Source organism: Myotis daubentonii, chromosome 3, assembly GCF_963259705.1.
Source record: "Myotis daubentonii chromosome 3, mMyoDau2.1, whole genome shotgun sequence".
NCBI classification, from domain to species: Eukaryota; Metazoa; Chordata; class Mammalia; order Chiroptera; family Vespertilionidae; genus Myotis; species Myotis daubentonii.
The window spans coordinates 70,593,979-70,620,472 of record NC_081842.1 but is presented as its reverse complement, the minus strand read 5'-3'; the positions used below and the strand labels follow the sequence as shown (position 1 = coordinate 70,620,472).

The following is a 26,494-nucleotide window of genomic DNA, read 5'->3' as shown; positions in this document are numbered from 1 at the left end:
TCTTCTCTGTGGAGATGATGTGGAAAACCCTGTTCATAAAATAAAATTACAAATTTTCTCTTCTGATCCACACTGGTCTCAGATATGTCTGAGATTTGATTAAAATTTATGCATTGTACATGTCTGTATAGGTTGTGAGATTGATTATACTTGATAACTGTAGAAGTTGGATGATAGGTACATGGGGTTCATTATGTTATTCTCTGTGTATTTGAAGTATTCTATAACAAAAGTTTTTAAAATATAATAATAAATAAAAAAACCTATTCTGCCTACTACTCAGCAGAATTATAGGTGAGAATAAAGGAGGTCATATGTAAACGTGTTTTACTATTGTAAAACACAAGAACAAGTACATGACAAACAACATATCTTCAGAATGCACACATTATACTCATCTTGTGTACTAATTTAAAAATATAGCTGTAGAGTTCCACAGGCCTATGGAATCCACATAATGGTGGTATATCCTGGAGGAATCTCCATTTCTTTCCATGCTGCATTGTCTTTAGTTAAGTACAAGGACCCTTCCAGTCATATCACCTACAGCTCATTTCACCCACTGCTCAATTTGGCTGCCAACCTCTTGTCTTTCTCTGTAGCAATGGTGAGATGGGTACTCTTTCCACAGGGAGAACAAATCCATGGTCTGTTGCCCTTAACAATAACAAAAATGTTGGAGAGCTGGGTGGAAAAGCTGTTGCCACTGGCATCTTTCACATGAACTATGTCAAAATAACCAGCGTGTCTTTCTGTAGGTGATCACACCAGTTATTCCCAGGTTAGCACCTCCAGTCACCATACTCAGGTTACCATTGTCCAATGTGATGAAATAAGTAATTTTGCAAGGTGAATGTTACCATTCACCTTGATAAAGGGCACAGGGTAGTGGATGGTGCAAGCATCATGGGTCACCAGATGAGGGATTCCTTTTGTGCTCACCAAGATTTTTTTCATTTTGCATAACTTATACTTGGCATCTTCAGGTATCATCCGATGAACAGCAAAGTGATCCTTGGTGTCATAGATCAGACGGAAATTCTCTCCAGTCTTGCCTTTGCTGATATTACCCATAAAGTCAGCAAGGTAGGTTATATTGATCTTGACCTTGCCATCAACCCTTTAAAAAAAATTTAGATGCTTTATTATTTAAAGTATTACATATGTCTCTTTTTTCCTCAATTGACCTCTGCCTGGCCACTCCCACCCCCCAGCACGTGCCCTTACCGACCCCCCCCCACTGTCTGTGTCCATTGGTTTTGCTTATATGCATGCATATAAGTCCTTTGGTTGATCTCTTACCTACCTAACCTGCTCCACCCCCTCCACCTTCCCCTGCCTTCTCTCTGAGTCTATTTGATGCTTCTGTGTCTCTGGATCTACTTTTGTTCATTATGTTCCACAAATAAGTGAGATCATGTGATACTTATCTTTCTCCGACTGGCTTATTTCACTTAGCATAATGCTCTCCATGTCCATCCATATGCTGTTGCGAATGGTAAGAGTTTCTTTTTTACAGCAGCGTAGTATTCCATTGTGTAGATGTATCACTGTTTTTAATCCACTCACCTGCTAATGGGCACTTAGGCTGTTTCCAAATCTTAGCTATTGCACATTGTGCTGCTATGAACATAGGGGTTCATATATCCTTTCTGATTGGTGTTTCTGATTTCTTTGGAAATATTCCTAGAAGTGGGATTACTGGGTCAAATGGGTGTTCCATTTTTAATTTTTTGAGAAAATTCCATACTGTTTCCACAGTGGTTGCACCTGGCTGCATTCCCACCAGCAGTGCATGAGGGTTTCTTTTCCCCCTGTATCCTTGTCAGCACCTGTCCTTTGTTGATGATAGACATTCTGACAGGTGTGAGATGGTACCTCATTGTCATTTTGATTTGCATCTCTTGGATGATTAGTGACTTTGAGCATGTTTTCAAATGTCTCTTGGTCTTCTGTATGTCCACTTTTGAAAAGTGTCTATTTATGTCCTTTGCCCATATTTTGGTTGGATTATTTATCTTGCTTTTGTTAAGTTGTATGAGTTCCCTATAAATTTTGGAGATTAAACCCTTATTGGATGTAACATTGGCAAAAAAAGTGTTTGAATTATAAAGACTGATCATGTTTCTATCAGTCTAATTGTTGGCTCTATTGTTGTTTTGTTGATGGTGTCTTTTGCTGTGCAGAAGCTTTTTATTTTGATGTAGTATCATTTGTTTATTTTCTCCTTAGTTTCCATTGTCCTAGGAGTTGTATCGGTAAAGATATTGCTATGACATATGTCTGATATTTTGCTGCCTATGGATTCCTCTAAGATTTTTATGGTTTCCCATCTTATGTTTAAGTCCTTTATCCATTTTGAGTTTATTTTTTTGTATGCTGTAAGTTGGTGGTCTAGTTTCAATCTTAATAAACTGCTGTATGCAGATTTTCTTTACTTCCTCTCTTGTTAGGGCATACAAGTCCTTGTTGATATAGGTCTTTTGAGTAGATGGATAAATTGCTTGGAGGGGGGTTGAGAACTAGCTTCCTATAAAGCCCGGAGCCTCTATTCTAACCCCTTCACCACCAACAGTCTGTTATTTGAACTCTTGATTCCTAACTGTTGAGTAAGCCTCAAGTTCACACTATCTGCCTTGGCCACACTTGGTTAGCAAACCTTAAGGAGGATGTGTCCATTACATGCTGGACCTTCTTACTTGTATATCAAAATCTTTGGCCCGGGTCTTTTCGTCACATGATTCTGTGTAGATTGCAGTCTGCTCAACTCTATCTTTTGCCCAGACACTGCCTAGGAACCCCCTATGTCAGTGATGGCGAACCCTTTGAGCTCGGCGTGTCAGCATTTTGAAAAACCCTAACTTAACTCTGGTGCCGTGTCACATATAGAAATTTTTTGATATTTGCAACCATAGTAAAACAAAGACTTATATTTTTGATATTTATTTTATATATTTAAATGCCATTTAACAAAGAAAAATCAACCAAAAAAATGAGTTCGCGTGTCATAGATTGACCATCACTGCCCTAGGTTAATTCACTCAGTCCTCAATTATTTGTTGAACACCTTTTATGTGATAGCACTCCGCTAGGTGCTAGTAAACAATGCAGTTCAAATTCATTCTCTCATGGAATTTGCACTGTAGATTTTTTTATTTTTTATTTTTTTTGCCAAGTAAGTGAATAATATAACTTCAGATAGTGCTAAGTGCCAAGGAAGAAATAAACTGGGGGAAGAAGGGTTTTGAGTTAGAGTTATCAGGGAAGATCTCTCTGAGAAAGAAATATTTAAACAGAGACCTAAGAGGAGAAGGAGAAGTGGTAGAAAGAATTGGTGGAAGAGGTGAAATAGTAAATAGAAAGGCCCTGTGGCTGGAATGAATTTATGTTTAAGTAATAACAAGGAGGTCTCTGTGGCTGTGTTATAATGGTCAAAGGTCAAAGTGACAAAAGGCTGGAGAGATGGCCAGTGGCTAGATCCTATAAAGCTCTGTAGGACATGATAAAATGTTTGGATTATAAAGACTGGTTGTGGGTACTGATCATGTTTCTATCAGTCTAATTAGGTGTTGCCATGTCACCTGAGACCAGATAATCCTACAGAAGCTGTGGCTCATACCAGGGTCCCCTAGAGCACTCAAAGGAAAGGCACTCATAAATGTAAGTTTCTATTTCCCATAATTACTGCTCATGAAAATTAGACTGGCTGGTGTGGCTCATGGTTGAGCGTCAACCCATGAACCATGAATTTACCATTCAATTCCCAGATAGGGTAAATGCCAGGTTTTGGGCTCAATCCCCACTAGGGGGCATGCAGGTGGCAGTGATCGAAGATTCTCTCTCATCATTAATGTTTCTATCTCTCTCTCCCTCTCCTTCTCCCTTCCTCTCTGAAATAAATTTAAATTTTTTTAAAAAATTATAGAAAACCTGCTTCTTCCCATTCTCTGTCATCATGGACTGCCTTTCAGGAAGCAAATTCTTAAAACTTCCAGTGAAGCACCTTCACCCCCAATTTACAGTTCTGTTGTTACCAAATTTTGCCACTAGATGGTGGCTGTATAGCAGTACTGTGAAACGAGTTTTCCATTTGACAAAAGAATCAAAGAATGAATTAATGCATGAAAGATACTAACATAATATATGTGCATTTAAAATTCTTTTGTTTGAAAAGATCAGCAAAGGAAAAAGAGCTAGGAAAGGCATCACACCCTGCAGCCTGCTTTTTGTTCAGTTTCATTTTTCCTTGGTAGGGTTTTGGCCTCTTTGAGGATGGTCTTATAACATAGAATACTTATATGTATTAGTGTGAAACTCCAAGGTCATGGCTATGACTATGGAACAGATTCCTTCTACTCATCATTCATCCTACTCCTCAGTTGGGGTTCCCTGCAATTTTTTCTTTTTGCCCTCATATATTATCTCAACCATGAAGTATTTATGCTAATGAACTCCAATTAATGTTTTTAGTTGGTATTCTCCAGACCTGTAATTCCAACTGCTGTTAGACAGCAGGTAGATGGCATTGGGTACTTCAAACTCAATAAACTTAAAGCAAACTGTTAATCTTTGCTCTTTACTACTTCTCTTAAAATATTTTTCTTTCTATCTCAGTCAATGATATTCCAACTCAATCATTTGTCTTGGAGGAAAAGCTCCAAGTTATTTATTTCTACCTACTGCTCACTACCCTCATTCACTTTGCCTTGAGGTACTGCTGATTTTACCTCTGAAAGATCTTGTTTTTGAATTTATTAATTAATTATTATTTTTATATTTTTGTTAATCCTCACCCAAGGATTTTTTCCATTAATTTTTAGGGAGAATAGAAGAGAGAGGGAGAGACAGAGAGAAACACATCAGTTTCTTGCCTTCTGCATGTGCCCCGACCAGGGCTTGAGCCAGAAAGAGCCTGCAACCAAGGTACGTGCCTTTGACCAGAATAGAACCTGGGACCCTTTGGTCCACAGGCTGATGCTCTATCCACTGAGGCACATTTGAATTTATTAAACTGGCTATGGCACATTTGAATTTATTACTCTTTATTTTCTCACATTAATCATTTCCATTCATCTAATAAATTATTAACTGAAGTTTGTTTCCATTTTGCAGTCCATTGTCTACACTCTTCAGAAGAATATTACCAAAACTCAGGTTTGTATGCATCACTTTCTTGCTTTAAATTCTCTGCCCAGAAAATAAAAGTCCCAACCCCATATTCTACTGTCCAACACCTTCAAAGTCACCCACCTTCCCAGCCTCTTTCTGGCCTCTCTCTACAGCACAGCCATGTTGTATGCTTGGAGTCCCTGAGCTATGGCCTTTTATGTCTAAAACTCTTGGTACACGCTTCTTATCTTAGAGCTCCTCTTTCCTCCCCTTTTGGATTCCAATTTTCCATCTTCCCCTCAAAGGTCTGGTAAAGCTTATTCCTTCCACAAAACTCTAGAAATAGGCAGTGTCCTCCTTAGTGCTTCCATTGATCCTGGTACCTACATCCACCACTAGTATAACATTTGCCTAGTGTCACCATATTATTAATATGCCTGCACCCTGCTACTGAACTGGGGCTTTCTTTCAAGCAGAAAGTGTCTTTTTCCATCTTTGTGTCTCCAGAAACTTATATTTATCTCAGAAAGTCTTCAGTGCTCATTAGCTTTAATGAATGGGCAAATGAACAAATTCTTATTCCCTTCACATGTTTTCCAGTAGACAGGAAAGGCCTTTGTTTATTTTTTTCTTCCACTTGTACTCATGAATATTTACACATGAGAAAGGAAGCACAAGGATATCTGAAGATAATATCTTCTAGACACAGAAAGAAGGCCATCCTAGAGACAGGAAGCTCTGTTTAGGAACTGGAGGAGGTTGGGAGCAGTGACCACAGTTGGAGTCATCAAAGCCCAGGATCTAGAAGGGGCCCACAAGTGCCACATTTGCAGTCTCCCCTCCTCCTTGCTCACATGATGGTGGCACTAATGGAGGATGAACCTTGTGAATCAGTTGACTGAGAACCTGACTGTATTGTTCATCTCTCTCTTCTCAGTGATTGGCACTCTGTCTGGCATAGAGCAGGTGCCTAGTAAGTGACCGTTTATTTTCTTATGAGCAGACTGCAGTATTGTGTTAACAGGATATCTAGAACTGTTCATAACGTTTGGGGTAAAAGGTGCAAATATGAGTGACTATTGAGGTGTCTTTGATAACTTGGGAGGAGCTCATAGGCAGACTTTGCTTCATTAGATAGTTTAAATGTCTTTGGATAGAAATTTGTGCAATACATGCCTGCCTTCATGTGAAATATATTACTCAATCTGGATACTCACTGAGTTTCTTCATTGGTTCAAGTGAAAGGAACAAAAAAGTAAAAGATTAGAATTTCTCTTTATTGCTGGGAAAAAAATTCTGCCTTTAGTCATACAGATATATTTATTTGATGAGATACTAGAAGTGCATGGGTTTCATTCATATTTAAATTTTATTAAAACAAATTTCAATTTATTTAATGCTGATGGACATGCTTTTATGGGGCTCAAATATCTCTTAAACCATGTGACCTGTGTCTGCTATTCAAAGATTCCTGTTGTGATGATACTTTTTGGACAGGAAGTGAACTGAACCATATTAGTGGCCCCCTCCTCACCCACCCCCCTTGTGACTTCTGGAAGAGTGTAGTCATATTACCATCAGAAACTCTCTGTCTAGCTGTGCTTCTTTGAAAACTATCTCAGAATGTCAGTATAAGAATAATAATCACATATTTGTATAAGGCTTTATAATATATACTTTCACCCATTTTTCCTCATAATAATAAACTAAGCAGTACTGATGGGCCTACTTTACAGATGAGGATACTGAGGCCTAAAGATATTTTTAAGCCAAATTCATACCAATAATAAGGACTGGAATTAGGTTCAGATCATAATTTTCAGATTCTCCATGTCTTTTTACCTATACCATTTGCTCAATTGTGCTAATATTAGTTCATTAGAAAAGGAGTAAAGGTGGCTTTTGGGTGAGAGCTGGTTTTATTTAACACATCTGGAAATGGCATCCTAAAACAATATATCTGCTAATAACCTTTTCCTTATTCATGAAATAGAGAAGCCCTTATAATTATCAGCCGGTGTCTGCTCTGTGACAACGACACACATGGGCACGGGCCCCTGACAATGAGCACATGGGCACGGATGTTACTATTCTTGGGAAGAGCATTAATAATTAGATATTACTTGGGGGAAAAGGGCAATACTTCATCAAAAGACAAAGTGCTAGCTTTGATATCTCTGTGCAGTTGCCGGAACACTCCTAGTGCCTGCTTCTGATCTGAAGATTAGTTGGCAGCTTTGCCCTTTTTCTTGTGAAATATCTGTTCTTATGGGAAACCAGTACCAACACATATTGAGAATTTTCATGTCTTATTAAAGGTTGTTCACTGATATTTGTAGTTTCCTGTGGCCCCGACCACATTATTATCCACACATTCTAAATTTACTTAGAGAAAATAATGTTATGAAAAGAGTTCTTCAAAATCATAAGGGATTACACTATGGGTTGAACATCTTTGTCATTGAAAAAGTCTCTTATGACTCACTTTTTTATTGCTTTGAAGAGGCTTGGAATGGACCTTCACTCAGAGCTGGAATTTTAAGAGGAAAGTTTTAATGTCACCACTGCAATATTTCCAGACAGGACTGGGCATGGCTCAGTCAGCAACAGAAGACTGAAAAACAGGAGGGGAAGCTCTTATTTGGGGCAGGCAGAGGGATGTATATTATTGTAGGTACTCAACACTCTCTGATCTTGAAAAATAAGAAAAACAAAACCCACAGTACTGCATGTATTCTGTGATTACACCTTCCAGATGAGGAAATCAGTTAGTACTGGGTGATGTAAAAGATGTAGAGCAACCATGTCAAACTCACGGCCTACAAGCTGCATGCCTCGTTTATTTGGTCCGTGTTAGCCTCTGAGTCTGACATGCTTGATGTAGAGAGAGGCACTGGTGAACTAAGAATATCCACAGGTCCTGCGGAGTTGAGTAGCTTTCAGGAAGTTGAAGGCAGTGAGTCAGGGAGGTCTGCTTGGAGATTTCTATTCAGGGATCAGGCTTTCATCCAAAGGGCACAGCAGACTCTAGACTAGAGTCTGGAATGTATGCAGATTTTAAGGTAAGGATTTGGTGCTGGATCAAGGGTTGAAGCTTAGATATCAGCACTGGGCCAAAAGGTGGAGCTTAATTCTTGGGAATAAGGCATAAGTCTATTTATCACCAGGGCAGACAGACAAGTGGAAAGAAAATAGAGTAAGATCCTTTCATTCCTTTTACTCTGAGATCTTGCTCAGGTCAGAGAATCCCACCTAACCTCCACCTTTTCTTCTATTACACAACAATGACAACAGATTCTGCTTCAACATTGTGAGAAGCCCATGAGTAATATATTTGGAAGAGCTTTGAGTATTATAAAATACCAAATAGTTATGGTTCATAAGTTCATTATATGATTAGCAAGCATTTATCTTCCAAGTACTGCACCTGTTATGATCAATAATGCTGTTATTTTATAAACAGCATCAGAATGCCTTCCTGGTGCCATTTTTGCCAACGATGATCTTTTTTAAAATTTCCTCCCTGCCTGTGATTTGGAATCTTCATCCAGCCTTATTTCCTGTGGCCACGCTGAGTCCACGCCTCTTTCTATCCTCTTTATCCTTTCAGATGCCCGCTTCCTGCATACACACTCCCATGCCGTCGTGGGTCAGTCCTAGACTCTCTGTCTAGGAGTTGCTGAAGAAGGTGCCTCACCTAGTGTAGAAACTTTGCTCCTACATGGAGCTTAATGAGAGTTATTGGGGAGTCAGTTGCCAGCCCCTCGTCCTCTTCAGTGTGTGTGTGGTCGTGGGGGATGGGGAATGGATTTAGAAGATTGAGAAGCAAATGCCTAGTGCTTAGAGGAAGAAGGGACCCCAGGTCAGAGAGAGTTTGAGGAGATTCTTGCAGCACAGGCATAATCTGAACTACAAGGCAATACAAGGGAAGAAACAGAATGACCTCATTCAGAGAGAGGATTCTTTTCTTTTACAGAGAGGAAGGGAGAAGGAGAAGCATAGTTAGAAACATCGATGAGAGAGAAACATCGATTCAGCTGCCTCCTGCACACCCCCTGCTGGGGATGTGCCCGCAATCAAGGTACATGCCCTTGACCAGAATAGAATCTGGGACCTTTCAGTCCGCAGGCCAACGCTCTACCCACTGACCCAAACCGGTCAGGACATGAGCAAGGATTCTTATGCAGAGACAATAGCTCTCCAAACAGAGAGGACACACATTAAGAGGAAAGCTTTCTAGCCTGAACTCAAAGATCTGCAGGGGAGCTGTAATCACTGACCAGGAACTCCCATCTTCTCCTACCGAAGGTTATCTTTGCATAGAGAGAACACAGGCAAGGGGAGACCAGCAAAGAGGTGAACAGACCACCAAGGGGTGCCACTCCAGACGGAGGTAAAGCAGACCTGAGGAGCAGCGCAAGGAGCTTCCTTAGGGACCAACCCCAGGGGACACTTCTAAGACACTTAAAGACACAGGAACATCGTGGGCTTTTGGGACATTTCAGTTTTGATGTTTGTTGGTTACTTTTCCTTCTTTAAATTAGGGTTTTTCTTCTTTCTGGAAGTGTACTTGCAAGGTTAACTTGGTTTGTGCTGATCTGACTATCCAAAGAGGTTTTCCTGGGTCTTTGAATGTGGGCTTGAGCCAAGAGAAATACAACAAGCTAAAGTACCAACCTAGGTTTTTATTGTTACTGTTTTGTTTTTCCTTTTCCCCCCTAATCCCAGCTCTGACTCTAGGCTTGTATGTATTAATCAGTAATCTGGTTCAGTATATCATAAATCAAGCAAAAATATTGATTGTCAATCGTTATTAATTGTTATGTTAAGTCTTACCAGGAACTTTTTAAAATGGCACATCTCTGCCATTGAAATAAGTGACAAACAAAGCATAAATTATAAAAAATAAAAAGGCAATATAGACCTTTACATAATTGAAAAGTCCCATTTCATCTCTTTCCTGCCCTTATTTGTATCTTGTTTGAATTTCCTGTCACACATACACACACAGATTCACTCAGGCAAGTTCCAGTAATTACAGACATAGTAAAATGATAAAACTCTAAGAGGCTAGCTTCAATATTAATATATCTCTCATAAGGTAGTGAATAATTAATTTTAAAATTAGTAAGGCAGACTCACAGTGCCAGACGAGAAAAGGAGAGGGTGAATATTGGGCTGAAATACTTTAGGGCCATTTTATAGGAGAGGAAGAATTTAAACTGGGCATAAATAATGGATAGAATTTGGTTAGGAGGAAAGAAGTGAGGACAACATGATCAAATGTGTGGAGAGAAAGGACCAATAGAGGGATAAATAGATAAGGAGGTGCAGAATGGAGAAGATTAATGCCTGGAAATGAAATGGAAAGACTGTAAGGCATGCCTTTAGAGTGTCTTAATGCCAGTTTGGAAATTGAGATATGACTCTTTGGACAAAAACAGAGAGTTATGAATGATAGCCCCTTATTGCCAGCTTAAAGAGAACTTTTCCTAAACATGTGAGTGTATGTGCATGTTCGCAGACACAGATATACATGTTGATCACTGTGGTGGCAACTCCACACCAGCCACCCATACCCGTGTTGAAAAGTATTAGAACAGTTATTTTTCATTTACAAAGTGATCTAGAGCCATCTTAAAAGGTGATGGATAGATGTTGACCAAGTGTGTTGAGAAGGTCACAGACATCCCTAATGCTAGCACATCCTAGTCAGAAATATGATACGTTGTTTCATGTAATACCCGGGAAAAAAAAAATCATGCCCACATTTACAAAAGCTTTTTCAAATGTTAATATAATTTTGAAGATGAACATACTTCATAGGAGAATTCCAGTTTGATGAGTTTTGTAAGCTCTAAAAAGAAACTACTTAACCTAGTTAATAATTAATACTTTATTATGAGGAAGGCTCTAACTTGTCCCACCTCCAATATTATTACATGAATTACATATTATTACAATATATTTCATGTTCCATTTATTTAATTAAAAATACTGTCTTGTTTTATTATTATTAAATTACCTTGGGCTATGGATATTAGCTGAACAGCTAGTTCTATGATATTAGAATTCAACACTGATTTGAGTTATATCTATGATCAAAAATAAAGTCTAGCCCTGGCTGGGTGGCTCAGTTGTTGGAGTGTCATTCCATACACCAAAAGGTTAGGGGTTAAATCACTGGTCAGGTGCATATTCGAAACATCTGATTGATGTTTCTCTCTCACATTGATGTTTCTCTCTCTCTCCCATCCTCTCTCTCTCTAAAATAAATAAAAACTCTAGATGTGTGCCCTTACAGTATCCTATATAATAAAAGCCTAAGTGTCCGGTCGTCCAGTCGGCCGTTCAACCAATCAAAACGTAATATGCTAATGATACGCTAAGGTTGCTCAACCGCTCGCTATGACATGCACTGACCACTAGGGTGCACACTCTGACCGGTAGGTTAGCTTGCTGCTGGTTTCCAGCCAATCGGGACTGAGTGAGATGGGCCAGACATGCCCTGGAGCCCTCCTGCAGTCCCTCCCTGGCTGGCCAGCCTCCTGGTTCCCTCGCCAGCCCCAATCATGCACCGATGGGATCCCTCAGCCTGGCCTGCATCCTCTTGCAATCCGGAACCCCTCAGGGGATTTTGGAGAGCTGGTTTCGGCTTGACTTTAGAATGACTATGATGCGCACTGACCACCAGGGGCAGATGCTCAATGCAGGAGCTGCCCCCTGGTGGTCACTGCGCTTCCACAGGGGGAGCGGCACTGAGCCAGAAGCTGGGCTCACAGCTGGCGAGCACAATGGTGGTGGTGGAACCTCTCCCGCCTTCGCTGCAGTGGGATCCTCTCCCACCTTCACGGCAGCACGAAGGATGTCCGACTGATGGCTTAGACTTCCCCCAAGTACTCCTGGACTGCCAGAGAGCTCAGGCCAGGCTAAGGGACCCCCCTCAAGTGCAGGAATTTCGTGCACTGGGCCTCTAGTACATTTATAACATGTCATTTACAGATAAATCTTTAAGGTTAATTGAATGACATGCTCTTTTGTAGCTTTTTACTAGTAAACACAGAAGGATTGATTTTGCTTTCTTCTGTTTGGAAAGTCATTTTGTAACTTTTTCATTCCCTTGCAGGACATATGACTGCCTGTTTATGGTTCTCAGTCACTCACTAATATTTTTTCCAGTGGATTAAATGTAAAAGGCCACATCCTTAGAGGCAGTGTGACTCAAAAAAGCCAAGCAAAAATCCAAGGCTACTTCTGCTCCTGGGTTCCTATGATTGCAGGTAAATTGTGAAACCCACTTGACAATCTCAGTGATTCCAGCTGTGAAAAATTGATTATAGGGCACCTGAGTCAGTTTGTTTCCCTAGTACTTTTTGAAACTTGACCTTCACACATTCTTTTTATATTGGCTCATTCTTTCAACACCATTATTTAATGGAATTTATTTATCTGCTATTTTGAAAGTTCATACTTATATTTGTGTATGGGCCTCTCTCTCTCTCTCTCTCTCTCTCTCTCTCTCTCTCTCTCTTTCTCAGGGGTGGCGGTTTCTTTTTATGTCAGACCACCTCCTTATCTCTTCTCAAGGCTTGATTCCTCTGCTTGGGGGACTCAGAAGGGACCTGAGACCAAGGGAAAATGTCTCTTCACTGAACTACCCATGGCTGTTGGTTGCTGTGTTTTCCTGCCAAAGGGCCATCAACATCCTCTTTTCAGCATCTGGGTCAGTCAGATTCTCAGCAGAAAAGAGATGTCACACTCAGAGAAAAACAGATTTGGGTGAGGAGCTATAAGTTTCCACAGCATATAGTAAATACATTTTAAAACTTTAAATCAGTAGTGCAGATGACTGCTTATATAAAATAACCTGGAGAAGAAACAGTCACCTAAGAAACAAGTTGTACAAGATTCTAAAGGAAACTAAATGCCAGTTTCCAGAGGGATTGTGATCTTTTACCTGCTAATATTCCCAAGCGAGGATTAACAAACAAAAAAGGAACAAATAAAAGAAAGTGGTTTTTTATAGCATCCATGGATGCCACAAGAAACTTCAGGGGTTTGGGATTAGTTCAGTGTTTGAGAGGCTAAAGGCTTCCTTTCATCATTCATACCTTTCTCATTCTCCAGAATTCTACATACTTTTGAGACAGAAATTACTGGGAAGTACACAAGAATATGAGCAATGTGGCTTCAAATTTCACTTGAATAAAATTTCTCAAAGTCTCACCCATTGTCATATTAATGTTAAGAAACACTGGCAATTTACAAATCAGTAATAACAATAGACTGGAGTTAGGAGACCTTAGTTTTAGTCTTGGCCTTGCCATGACTTGAGTGGTTAACCTGGGACAAATGTTTCATGTCTCAGTTTCCATCTATTTGCCATTTAAGGTCACGATGTTCTCGATATGAGTTAACAATTCACTAATACAGAGTTAGGGGAACAGATTCAGCCGCATTGCTTCTCCCATTTATACCTTTAATGATTTTCTTTAATTCATTCTAGCAGAATATTTTTTTGCCTTATAATATGACAGGCAAGACAGGCCAAGCGGGCAAGGTAGTGTGTGGGCCTATCCTTTATGTAAACGTAAGGTTCCTGGAAAACTGGGTCACAGGAGTTGATAACTGGTATAGATCTCATAGTTTACTGTAGCCAAATTTTAAGATTCAAATAAAGAACAAGTCTCAGAGAGATGAAGTGATTAGTTTAAGATCAGATGCTGGGAAATTCAAAAGTAGTGTCTTAGTGCATTTGGACTGCTGTAACAAAATACCGCAGACTGGGTGGCCTATAAACAACAGACATTTATTTCTCACAGTTGTGGAGGCTGGGAGTCTGAGATCAGGGTAAGGATCCTCTTCTGAGACTTCTTGTTGCAGCCTCACATGGTGGCAGGTAAGAGGGAGCTCTCTGGAGCCTCCTTTATACGAGCACTAATGCCATTCTTGAGGACTCTGGCTTCATGACTTAATCATTGCCCTCCCTGTCCCAAACTTCCACCTTCTTTTTATTAAAAATACTAGATGCCTGTTGCATGAAGAGATTTGTGCGATAGGCCTTCCCTTCCCTTGGCTGCTGGCACAAGTTTTCCTCTGGCACCCAGGACCCAGGCCTTCACTCTGGCTGGGCTCTGGCCAGAGACCGCCCTCCCCCCGCAGCCGTCAGGCTTCATGGCTCCGCTGATCCCAGGGCAGTGAGGCCTCGTGGCTCCGCTGATCCCGGGGAGGTGAGGCCTCCCTGTTTGGCCGGCTTCGGGTATGTTTGGCTTCACTCCACTGCTTGGAGCCTACGTATGCAAATTAACTGCCATCTTTGTTGGTGGTTAATTTGCATATCACCCTGATTAGCCAATGGGAAGTGTAGTGAAGGTACGGTCAATTACCCTTTTGGTCTTTTATTAGATAGGATATTTTTATTGTTTTCAGAGAGGAAGGGACCGGGGAAGAGAGATAGAAACATCAATAATGAGAGAGAATCATTGATCGGCCGCCTCCTGTATGCCCCCTATGAGGATCAAGCCTGCAACCTGGGCATGTGCCCTTGATAGAAATTAAACCCAGAACCCTTCAGTCTGCAGGCCGAAGTGCTATCCACTGAGCAAAACCAGCGGGACCAAACTCCCACCTTCTAATACTATCACATTGGACATTAGGATTTCAACTTAGAATTTAGAGGGCATACAAGCATTCATCCTCCAGCAGGTAGGAAAAAGAACCCATGCTTTTTGACTAGTAGTCTTGTGAGTTTATTTTACTATGTTGGCTTTCTTCCCTGCATTGAAAACATCTTCTGTAGTGCTAGTACACTGGAGCCAGGTGTGGAAGCAAGGAACACAAATCATAACTGTGGTCACTTACTTGGCAGACAGACTTAGCAAAACTTGCTAAAATTATTCAATTTTGTACTATAAGTTCAGCTTTTTAGATTGTTATAATTATGGAGAGATAGAGTTAGTTAATTACAAAGTGACTCAAGCAGTTGCTGTTTAGATTTCATTAGTTGTGGCAAGAGGTGATAGTCCTTTTAGAAAAATAAGATGCTCATTGTTACCATTTGCACATAGAAATCAAAAGTATTGTCACTATTCACCTGGCCAGCATGGCTCAGTGCTTGAGCATTGACCTATGAACCAGGAGGTCATGGTTGGATTCCCAGTCAGGGCACATGCCCAGGTTGTGGGCTTGATCCCCAGTGTGGAGTGTGCAGGAGCCAGCTGATCAATAATTCTCTCATCATTGATGTTTCTATCTCTCTTTTCTTCTCTGTTCCTGTCTGAAATCAATAAAAATATATTTTAAAAAAGTATTGTCATAATTCAAAACATGAAAAACTCATAAATTCTTAGACTACATAAAATGTTTTAAATATTATTTATAAGTTGGCAGTAACAAAAAGTTCAGTGTTTCTTTATAAAACTATAGATTATTTGCTTCTTCTATAGGGAGCTTCTATACATATACCAACATTGCATGATTACAAACATTTAGATATAAAGAAAAACGCTGCAAAGCCAACATCACAATTATGTTGTAAAACTATGTCTCTCTTACTACTCTCAAATGATTGTAAATGTTTAATTGCAGCTTATACAAAATGACTCGGTGTTGAAAGCAGCATGTAATCAAACTGCTTCCCCTCTTGTAATGCACAGTGGTGCCCAAATAACAGATTCTCTTAGAATAAAGTTGATCTTGGAATCTGGCCACACTAGTGTTGGGTCGGAGTAGCGATAGATGAAATGGAGGATGCAGCAGAATAGTTTAAAATATACTGTATATTTGTGTGTGAGTGGGGGTGGGTGGGTGGGTCGGGTTGAGAAGGAGTGCCAGGGTTTGAGCCAACATAAAAGGAGGACTACATTTCCCCCCACTCCAATTTTAAGATTCTGTAACCTGGAAATAGAGGAGCTGCCCCTCACTTTGGCTATTGACAACTATAGACTCTGTGCTACTGGGTAAAGGGTCAAGTCAGGATGAAAAAGAATGTTTCCCAGGCAAGCCAAGGGTTGTCAACTTGATTGGAGGGAAATAAATAGTAGCAGCTTTCCCTTTTGAGCACATACTCTGTGTCCAGCGCTATGAGATAAGGTTGTTTATTATTCCTGACAAACGAATGGAGATGTTATTATTTCCCACTTTCTTAGAAAGTCGGAAAAATTTGAGGTTAAATAAATTGTCCACACCTACAAAAATGTGCATAAGTAAGCTCGGATGCTATCGTAGGTCTGTATGGTTCAAGTGCTCATGCCTTTTTCTCTATACTGGGTACTCCATGGGTTGAGATCTAGAATATGTTATTAAGATACTAATTGTTTTTACTCAGTAATTTTCTGAAACTGGGGGTGTCACTGGAATATAATCTTTTATAACGACTTCTCTGTCTCTTTTATATGGTACATAGTAAATAGCTCACCTGGAGTTCAGCCAGATTCACCATTGGGGTGCCTATAACTTACCCCCAAGACCAAAGACCTGTGTAACCTAAATATGGTCCTTTATACACCTTAGAGAGAAAAATAATTTTCTTGTCCTTAGAGGCTTTAAAACTGCTTTTATGATGGAAGCCTTGAGTAACTTCCCATCTTCAGATCTACCGTGCAGAGTGAGAAACCCCTGGTTGTTCCTGCCGTGATGTGCACATTCTAGGGGCTTCTGCAATCCTCAAACCTGATATCTTATCATCACTCATCTTTCCTTCATCTACGCCTAAGCATTTTCTAACAGGGATAGATGTACTAGTACTTTATCATGTGCTATTCAACATTTTTCAGCCATGCCTCACGGGATTCCTAATTAGAACTCTGTTCTTACTGCATAAAGCTAAGACAAAGTTACCCAGAAATCCCACACACTTGGTTAGCAAGATCACAAGTCATTGCTGTGTACTGACAGGGGTCAAACAAGCACGGGAAACCCACATATGACCCTGCCAATTAGGAAAAGAACATGTACACAGAAGATCAGTGGGATTTAGATAATGACTGAATAGCAAAAAAAACAACAACACAAAAAACAAAACAAAACATTAAGGACTGTTAAGAAATAGAAAAGAAAGAAGTTGATCTTGTCAAAAAGGAGCAAGATCTTGTCACTTAGAAAGAATTTGAGATGAAATAATACTAGTAATGTAGAGCTACTGAGAATAGGAGGCTATTCCCATTGCCCAACCTGTCATTTTATATTATTCTGTAATGGAACCACAGTTCAGGATATCTGGAGGCAGCGGGGCTAATGGAAAATCATGGATTTAGGTTCAGCTCTTGCATTTAACTTTGTAAAGCAAATGCCTTGCTCCTTTGAGCATCTATTTACATAACTGTAAAGCAGAGACAGTAACATCTGTCTTACTACTTCACGGGCATTTGTGATGATAAAGTGAGGTAATGTATGGAAAAGCACTTTGTTAATTTTAAGATAGTATTAGCAGGACCGGCTGCATGATTTGTGGGGTCCAATGCTAAATTAAAATGTGGGGCCTCTTGTTCAGAATCTATTAAAAATTTCAAGGCGGTGACCAAAAGACAGGGTTTTTCTAAACATGGGTCCCTGTGTGACTAAGTAGGCTGTATGCCCACAAGCCATCCTTGAGTATTAATAGTAGTGGAGGATGTACCGCTTGTCCCATTTCTTGTCCTACTGCTGCTATAAGCTTGAGACAGTGCTTACACTCATTGCCTTGCAAGACCACATTGACTTTCTGAGGCCCTGCTTGCTTGCAATGCATTTCCCCTCAGAAACAAGTACTTTGGCATGACACACATGGTTAGGAAGTTAGACTTCTTTAAACTAATACTGTTATCACTGCACCTCTGGTAGGGTAGGGGTTAAACAAACTTGATCCAGCCAGTATTCTCTAATGATAGTTAATCACTGTTAATGGTTAAGTCTTTCCATGGGGAACTAGGTTATGAGTTTTCACTCTGCTGCTTTTAGAACACAGCCTACTCTTCGGTCAGGGACTTCCTGTTCTTCTCTCCAGCAGACCAGCTGCCACACTAGGAGAGAATGTAGTAGTTGCCTGAAAATTTTCAGTTCAGCCTTCTCTCCAAGGATATTTGAGCCCTCCATAGGGAAATCATTAGTTCTCCATTTGTAACCAGAGCTGCCAAGAGCACTAATAAAGTCTCTGGGAAGCTGTGGTATAGACACAGAAGGAGATAAACAAGAAATAGAAAAAAATCCAATAAGTTGATTCCTCAAGGGGATGGTACAAAATTGTTTACTATGACCTGGGTTTCTTTCTAGTCTACTTTTAAATATAATTTCATAAGCCTCTTCTAGGTGGGGAAGTTTTTTTCTCTCCATTGAGAAAAAAAAATATTTATTTTAAAACTTTATTTCACTGCATGAACTTATATCCTTTTCAATGCTACTAATTGTGTCTTCTAATTAGTATTTTACATCCCAAGTATTTGCAGACTTCTTTGGTCCTTCTCAGTAACTGTGAAGACCAGCTGTACAAATTAGATATTTTTTTCTTTCTCCATCAGTCAATCCTGCCATAATTATAACCATTGCTCATCTTGGAACTCTTTCCTAACTATCATCTGCTCTGTATTGCTGATCTGGTCCAAAGAGAATGAAAACTTTGTTTTTTTTAGTTATAGAGATCTATGCATATCTCTAGATGGAAACTGCCCCTAAATAATTTTGGCCATTTTTTTCTGCCAAGTTTACTGATATAAAGACGTATACTTAGTGGGTATACTTACCAGGCAGATTAGCTAGAAGAAACTGGTCAACAGTTCCCAAATCAGAAAGTTCAAATAAGAAAACCATGCATTTAATTTTACAATTAGGGAATCAATCTCATCAAACTTTGAATTTTCTTAGCTAGGTGCTAAGAGACAAACAAGATCTGTAGAGATGTCCTGCTTGTGTCTCACTTCAAGAAGAACTTACTTTAAAGTCGGGAACCATAGCACCATTGGAAACTGCCGTGGCATTAGGATGAGGGTCACTGTTGCCAAGGTAGCTGTCAGCACCTCACTGAGCATGGTAGGAGTGCTGAGGCCTGGCCATTTCTGCCTATTGTGGGTCTCTTCTACTGGGCAGTCATTGCTCCAGAGCACCCTATGGAGTTGGCTTAGGCTTTGCCAGATCTGCATCACAGCCCACAGCCGGCAACTCACCTGGCCCATTCCTGCTACCTTTCCGCTTTCCTCTCACAGGTGCCAGATATGTTGGGTGATCTGAAGACTTCCCTATTCAACCTGCTTCTTTCCACTTTATCTCTCATGAGCATTATCCACATAATTCTGAAGAACAGACACAGAAGGGATCCTATGACTGATTCAGCATAGACTTCATTTAGCTACCTGCTGTGGTAAAAATCAACGTATTAATGACCATCTCCACCCAATCTGTGAGCTCCATTACGTCAAACTGACTTCTCTTACCATTTTCTGACTCAAAGAACCAAGGTGAAAGGCATAGGATCTGGCTTCCTCAGCATTTGTGTAAGGGCCAGGTGACACCACCAGATGTAGGGAATTCGTTCCCCATGGTGTGAATATTGACTATTCAGAGGGCAGAAGCTAGGAGGGAACAAGCAATGAAATAATTTCCTTATCCCTTTTCTCCAGACTGTTTGGAAACTCATTAGTCTTACATGCTTCTCTAAAGTGATCCAGGGAGCCTGAGCAATTGATGGACCTTGCTACAACACTATGGCCAGTTCAGTAATATATACTCCCTTATAGTGCCTTTTCCTTTACCTTTGCTCTTCCTAATTAGGTGTTAGCACAAACCTTTGACTTTGTCTAGGGAAACTGGGCTGAGACAAGCATCATTGAATAGTTGCTATTATCGGTAATATTCCACCTACCTGATACTCTTTGAGTCACAACTTTATTCATACTACCCTGCTATACAGCCCTGAAAAACTTCTCTGCTTATTATAAAAGAGCAAAATGCTCATAATAGTTTAGGGTCATGCCAGCAGTTCTAGCAGTGAAGGTTTCAAAGACATCTGCTTATGACTACTACATGTTTCTCAGTCTGTTTAGACATGGAACATTGGACTGGGGTTAATAATTTGTATTAGTAGATTTTGATAGTAATTTTAATGATAGATTTTCTATTCCATCCACATGTGTATATTAAGAATGGATAGTTTTCAATGCCCTAGCTCATAATTGGAACATTTTCTGTGGGCCTCGGGGATTCACAGGAGGTTATAGATAATGAAGTGACATGACCAAAACAAAGCTTTATGAAGATTAACCTGGAGGTATATGGGATTTAGAAAGGAAGAGTAGAAATCACACGTGAAAGGCTGTGGACAATGGACATTAGTAGTAAAAGAGGTCCCTTTAGAGATGGGGAGGATCCTAAACAATTCTCTAACTTGGAAGTAAGTAAGCGGAGGGAAGCTGGAAGAATTTGGTGAGTGTACCCTAAGGAGTCATTGTAATAGTACAAATCTCCACACTTCATTCCTTAGTGGTGAGATGAAGACAACTTTGTATTTACTTGAAAATTTATTAAACACCTGCCATGAGACCACGCAAGGAAGTTTATATGTGCAATTACATTTAGCCCTCTTAACAATCTGTAAAGAATGCATTCTTACTTCCTCTCATAGATGAAGAAGGTTGTACTCCAAATGTGAAGTGCTCCATGTTGCACCCCTCCTCTTTGGCCAAGACAGAATTTAAACCAGAGATTTCTGACTCCAGTGCCTGGACTGTCTATACTACAGTACACTGCCTGTCCCACACACTGTCCTGCATGGTTCAGGACCCAGTGTTTGATAGAGACACTAGAGGGCCATACAAGGCAGTCTGTATCAAGCTGTCAGAGTTGGCTAAAGATTTTCTCCTACCTTGTTTTTATTCTTACAGATATTAGTAATGTCTACCTTTTTTCATGTCAAGAATAGGTTATTATCAAGAACCTTCATGAAGACTGACAACATGTTGAAGGATGTGTTTTCATGCTTTAGAATCAAGGTATCTGAACAACCCTGGTCTAAAATGTAAGGAGAAATTATTGCAACAACAATATGTAATTTCCAGATGTAAAGTTCATTCCTTATGATTTCAAATTTGCTATCTTCTACTTTGGTGATTTTTTTTCTATGTTTATAGCAGAATTGTCTTCCCAGTTTTCTTATTGCAGCAACATAGCTATTACTGTGCATGGCACTCACAGTATCTTTGCTCTAGCTGTCATGTGACTCTGTTGAACTGAGAAAATATTCTAAGAATGAGTAAAAGTGTTTATAGGGTTGCCAGTGCAGCTGCAGGGGAGTTGAAGTAATTTCCCATAGCATCATACTAAATGCTCTTTTTACTAAAGTAAACAAACAGTTAAAACAAGTAAACTGGGTTCTTTATTCTGCCAGAAAAATGACCATAATTCTGTAACATACCATTTATATGGAGGCGGATACTGGCATGTTATTCACAGTGTGCAGGAGCTCACACTTTCAAAAGAGTGAGGAGGAAATGCCTCTTGGGGCGGGAGCCAGATTCTCTCAGTTTTTGCTGGAACTCATTATAGGCTTTCCTCTCATTCTTGGCTCTAACAATTCACTACATTATTGTTTAATCATATTACAGATTCAACTTATTCTATGTAAACCATAAAGATAAGTTGAAAAACTGATTAGAGATGATACCTTACTTTGCTTAAATATTCACTGTACAATGACTTTAACGAATTTTTTAAAAATATATTTTTATTGATATTTTACAATAAAAATCAATAAAAATATATTGAAGGGAGCGGGATAGAGTTAGAAACATCGACGGAAGAGAAACATCAATTAGCTGCCTCCTGCACACCCCATCCTGGGGATGTGCCCGCAACCAAGGTACATGCCCTTGACCGGAATCAAACCTGGGACCCTTCAGTCTGCAGGCCGATGCTCTATCCACTTGAGCCAAACTGGTTAGGGCAACTTTAATGAATTTAATGAAAGTAGAATTTCCTTTGTAAAGACATCTGTTTTGATAAACACTCCTGGGACTGCTGGCCATCCTTGATGTACCGATGCTACATATATTAGGACTCGTGTCCAAAGCTGCAGGAGCCACTTGGGCAAGTACCAAACCCTGCACACTCCTGACTTTGCTGGTGGATCCGACATTGGATATTTGTCATCCCTACAAACCATTGTCCCCTTACAGAATTCAGGTGGCGCATCCTGTGTGCATGCATGCAGAGAGTATCTGTCTCTCCGCCTCATGGAGCGTAGACATCCTGAGAGTAGAATCTATGAATGGTTTTGCTGACTGTGGTATCCCTAGTGGCTAGTTCAGTACCTGGCCCATGGAAGATATTCAATAGAAGTCTTTTAAATCCATGAGTTTATTTGTTTACTCATTTGGTCATTCGTTAATTTATCTATATGTATTAAGTGCCTTCTAAAATATAGTCACCGGTCTAGGCATTAGAGTTAAATTAAGTATTAAAATCAATGTGTGTATGTTTGTGTGTATAAATTTTCTACAGTTCCTGATGAATCTGGAACATTGGTCTCAAAGGAACATCTGGTAGTTTAAGTCACTTATGGAGCTATGGTCACCATTAGTTTGTGGGTGAGAGAGCCTTTCAGTGGTTCCAGTACGGATAATCTTTAGATTGGAAGGTTAAGTGTATTCCTAGAATCTAATTTTAAAATATAAATTAATAATTTTTTTAAAAATAACATTTAAAATTGTACATAAATATTTTAAGTCTAATAATGGCAGGGTAAGCTAGCAATGTATGATTCTCTGAAGAGAGTCCCAGGTATGATACTAGAAATAAAGGGATGCAGAAGCCAGCGGTGGGCACACAGGACCTGTAAAAGGGATTTGAGGGGATCTGGGAAGAGCATCGACAGTTCCTCTACACAAGGTTATTATCACAGACATGCTATGGCATGGGGTGAGGAAAAAAATGGACTGATCTCTATTATTAGGATATGGGCCTAGAGAAGTTTAATTTCGTTCTCTAATGGCACATAGTTTTAGTTTTATTCAGATGCCCCCAAAAGAAATATTTGCTGGAATAAACTGCTAGAACTCAACTGATTTATAAAATAGAGGCTGTTTGCCTTCTGTTTTATAAAATGAGGTCATTTGTAACATTTAACATGTTCATAGTAGTTCTTAAATAACTGGGATAGTAAGAGCTCCCTTCTTTCTTTCTCGATATACCCACCTGGAGTTAGGAATTTATTGCCATACACAAAGATGCTATAAATATATAAGATTAGGATTTCTCTTCTATGCCTTGTTCTAATGGTGTTTGATGAAATTTACTTTTGTTCAGCAGGATCGCAATAACTAAACACTTTGATTTAGTAAAATATTTAGGCAGAGGATTGTTTGGTATAGGGAGATAAGGCCGCATCATGCAGGGTGTGTATGCTGTGAGAATAGGGACATAATAGAAGTGTAAAACTGTCAGCACAATGTATGAATGTTCATTGGAGCAGAAGCCACTGAGGTGACAATTAATGGTAAACAAACTGTGTGTTTAACTGGAAAAGGAGCATGCAATTTCCTATTAACAAGATAGAAGCTATGCTTCCCTATTAAACTAAAGAATATTGTCAAATATGGAATTCCTTTGAAGTTTTCACTCCAGTGTTATTAATGGTCAACGCACCTGCCTGCTCTATTTATTAGGGACCATGTGCTTAGACATAATGTGTGAGAGAACAAAAGTGGCTGGCTCTGTCTACTTCCCTAAGAAACTCACAGTATAGGTGAGGTCAGCCATTATAGAGAGCATAGACCTGTAAAAGAATAACAGCCCTCAGTTGTTTGGTGGGGCCCTGGTCTATGCTAGGCATTGCAAGATATATTTTTGCTTTCATGATCTAGTTTCATCATTACCTCAACACTGCAAAGTAAGAATTATTACTCTCATTTTTAAAATGGGAAACTGAGGCTCAGGGCAATTAAATAATTTATGATAAAATAACTTGTTAGTATTTCATTGAGGATTTAAATCTGAACCCAAGCTATCTTTTTACTAAATTGAGCTGCTCTTTTAAAGAATAGTGTCATAAAGTTTAAAATTCAAATTGATCCAATACTAGAACAAGCACACAAAGACTATCAGAAATGCCTTTTTAAAAAGCTGCATTTGAGAAAAAAGATCAATGAAGGAGCAGTGTGTTGATTAGGGCCAACATTACAATATTGATAAGTAATATGGAGAGCAGACACTCTCAAATTTGCTTTTACCTTCTCTTTCAAAATAGAATTATCTTCAACTCATAGGAGGATAAAACAAGATTGGTTACAGGCAGGAGGATTCAAATCTATCGGGGTGAAGATATTATGAAGCAGCATCTAACGGGTCTAAATGAGCTCAGGTCTCCTACTAGAAGAAACATGCCTTTGAAGACTGAGACAACCTCAGACAGATCAATGCTCCTGTTGAATTTTTTTCATAGCATCCTGTAAAACAGTGCATGTTATGATTCGTAAGTATATATTTATTTCTGTGGTTATGTCAGTGATTACTTTTCCATCCCAGGTATGACACTAGAAACACCGCTCTATGTTGTGCTCTTTGTGGTGTTTCCCTTATGGCTGATAAAATGCCTGGGACATAGCTGGGCCTCAACACACCTTCAATGAACCAAGGAATTTACTGACTGCAGGTGACTTCTGAGGAGTCAGTAGGAACTGACACAGATGATGACACTGCTTTTGTAAAAGATGTTGATGACAAATGGACACCTTTGATAAGAAGTCACAAACTCATAGCTCGCAGGACAAATAATACTGGCAAGAATGTATTGACTGTTCCAGAAGAAGTTATGGAATCTGAATACTTTTAGGGGACATATATTTTATAGTTTATCATAGTTTTTACCTCCCTCTTCTGTGTCCCCCAGTTTTATTCCCTGGCTAATTTTTGGAAGCATTGTTGTTTAGAGTCCAACAGATCATTGACATTGACCCTATGCAAAATTCTAGAATACATCATTGCAAAGATGGATGGTTTTTTAAATATTGGAGAGAAAAGAGTGATGTCTAAGACATACAAATTTCTAATTTCCAATTAACTCCTTTTTTAAAAAACAGTATACAGTAACATGAAGTAAATTGGGGTATTGGAAAGTTAAAGGATTGTGACAGTGGTTTCAAACCGAATTTTCTAGCATCTTTTCAAATAACATGCTTGTATGGCCATTTTTTTTTTCATTTATTAATCTTAGTTGGTATTTTCAGACTTTCTGTTCTGGTAGTTGAGGATCTAGTACTCATAACAGAATCAGGATAACATTCATGATCTAAAATATTAAGTGATCTGGGTAATGGGTTTCTTTTTTTTAATTGTTTTATTGCTTAAAATATTACAAAGGGTATTACATATGTGTCCTTCCCCCCCCCCCACCCTTGACAATCCCCTGGCCTCCCCTACCCCCCAGTGTCTTATGTCCAGGTAATGGGTTTCTTAAAACAGTGTGAGGATAGAAGTTACCCTGCCACAAAAAAAAATGTTGTTAAAAATAAAACAGAACAAAACAAACCTCCTACATAACATATGGACATGTTTAAAAGTTCCTTTACACTTTCATGATGATGTTTACTCCTACTCAGATTTACCATTCAATCTGTTTAAGAATAGTTATAGCATCTGAGGTTCCAAAGCAAAAGGATGTATAGTTCTTCATCTTTTGCCACCCTCATTAAAAAATAGAACACGGCGGATAAGATATTAATGAGTGATCAGTGCATTTTTGGTTTTATTTCTACCTTAGGATGAATTTGATGATGTTTTTGTTGGTTTGTGCAAAGACTTTGATTGACAGGAACTGGTCTATGTGATCTTGAGAAAATCATGTCTCTCAACCTTTTCCTCCTGGAGGAAAAAGGAGTTAATAAATCATTGCTTACCTCAGGGTTGTTGTGAGGATTATGAGGTTATATATAATATCTACCCTACCCCGAATCCTTACTATATGCCAGCATTGTGCTAAACTCATCAGCCTTTTTATGTCTAACACACAGTCAATCAAATATTAGTTGTGTAGTTTGCTGCCCCTCATGTTCCAGGCAAAATCAAATCTGTAAAACAAAAATTCTTCTAATTTTTAAAGAGCTAATTTTGCTAATTTTCAAGGAGCTCATTTTTTTGTTGATACTATTACAGATGACCTCGTTTCCCTCCATTCCTTTGCCCACCTTCACCCAGCCCCCACCCCTGCTCTCTCTGGCCAGACACTGCATATATATTCTTTGGCTAATCCCTTCACCTTCTTTCATCCATTTCCCCCTCCCACTTCCTATCCTCTCTATTTCATGCCTCTGGTTCTATTTTGTTCATTAGATTTCACATATAAGTGAAATCATATGGTACTTGTCTTTGGCTTGTTTCATTTAGCGTAATAATCTGCAGGTCCCTCCATGCTGTTGCAAAAGGAGCT

General features: G+C 39.4%; 1 pseudogene; it reads right to left on the bottom strand.

Moving 5' to 3' along the window:
- Nucleotides 1–555: 555 nt before the first annotated feature.
- Nucleotides 556–17,836, bottom strand: LOC132229617 (small ribosomal subunit protein eS4, X isoform-like; annotated as a pseudogene).
- Between the last annotated feature and the right edge of the window lie 8,658 nt (nt 17,837–26,494).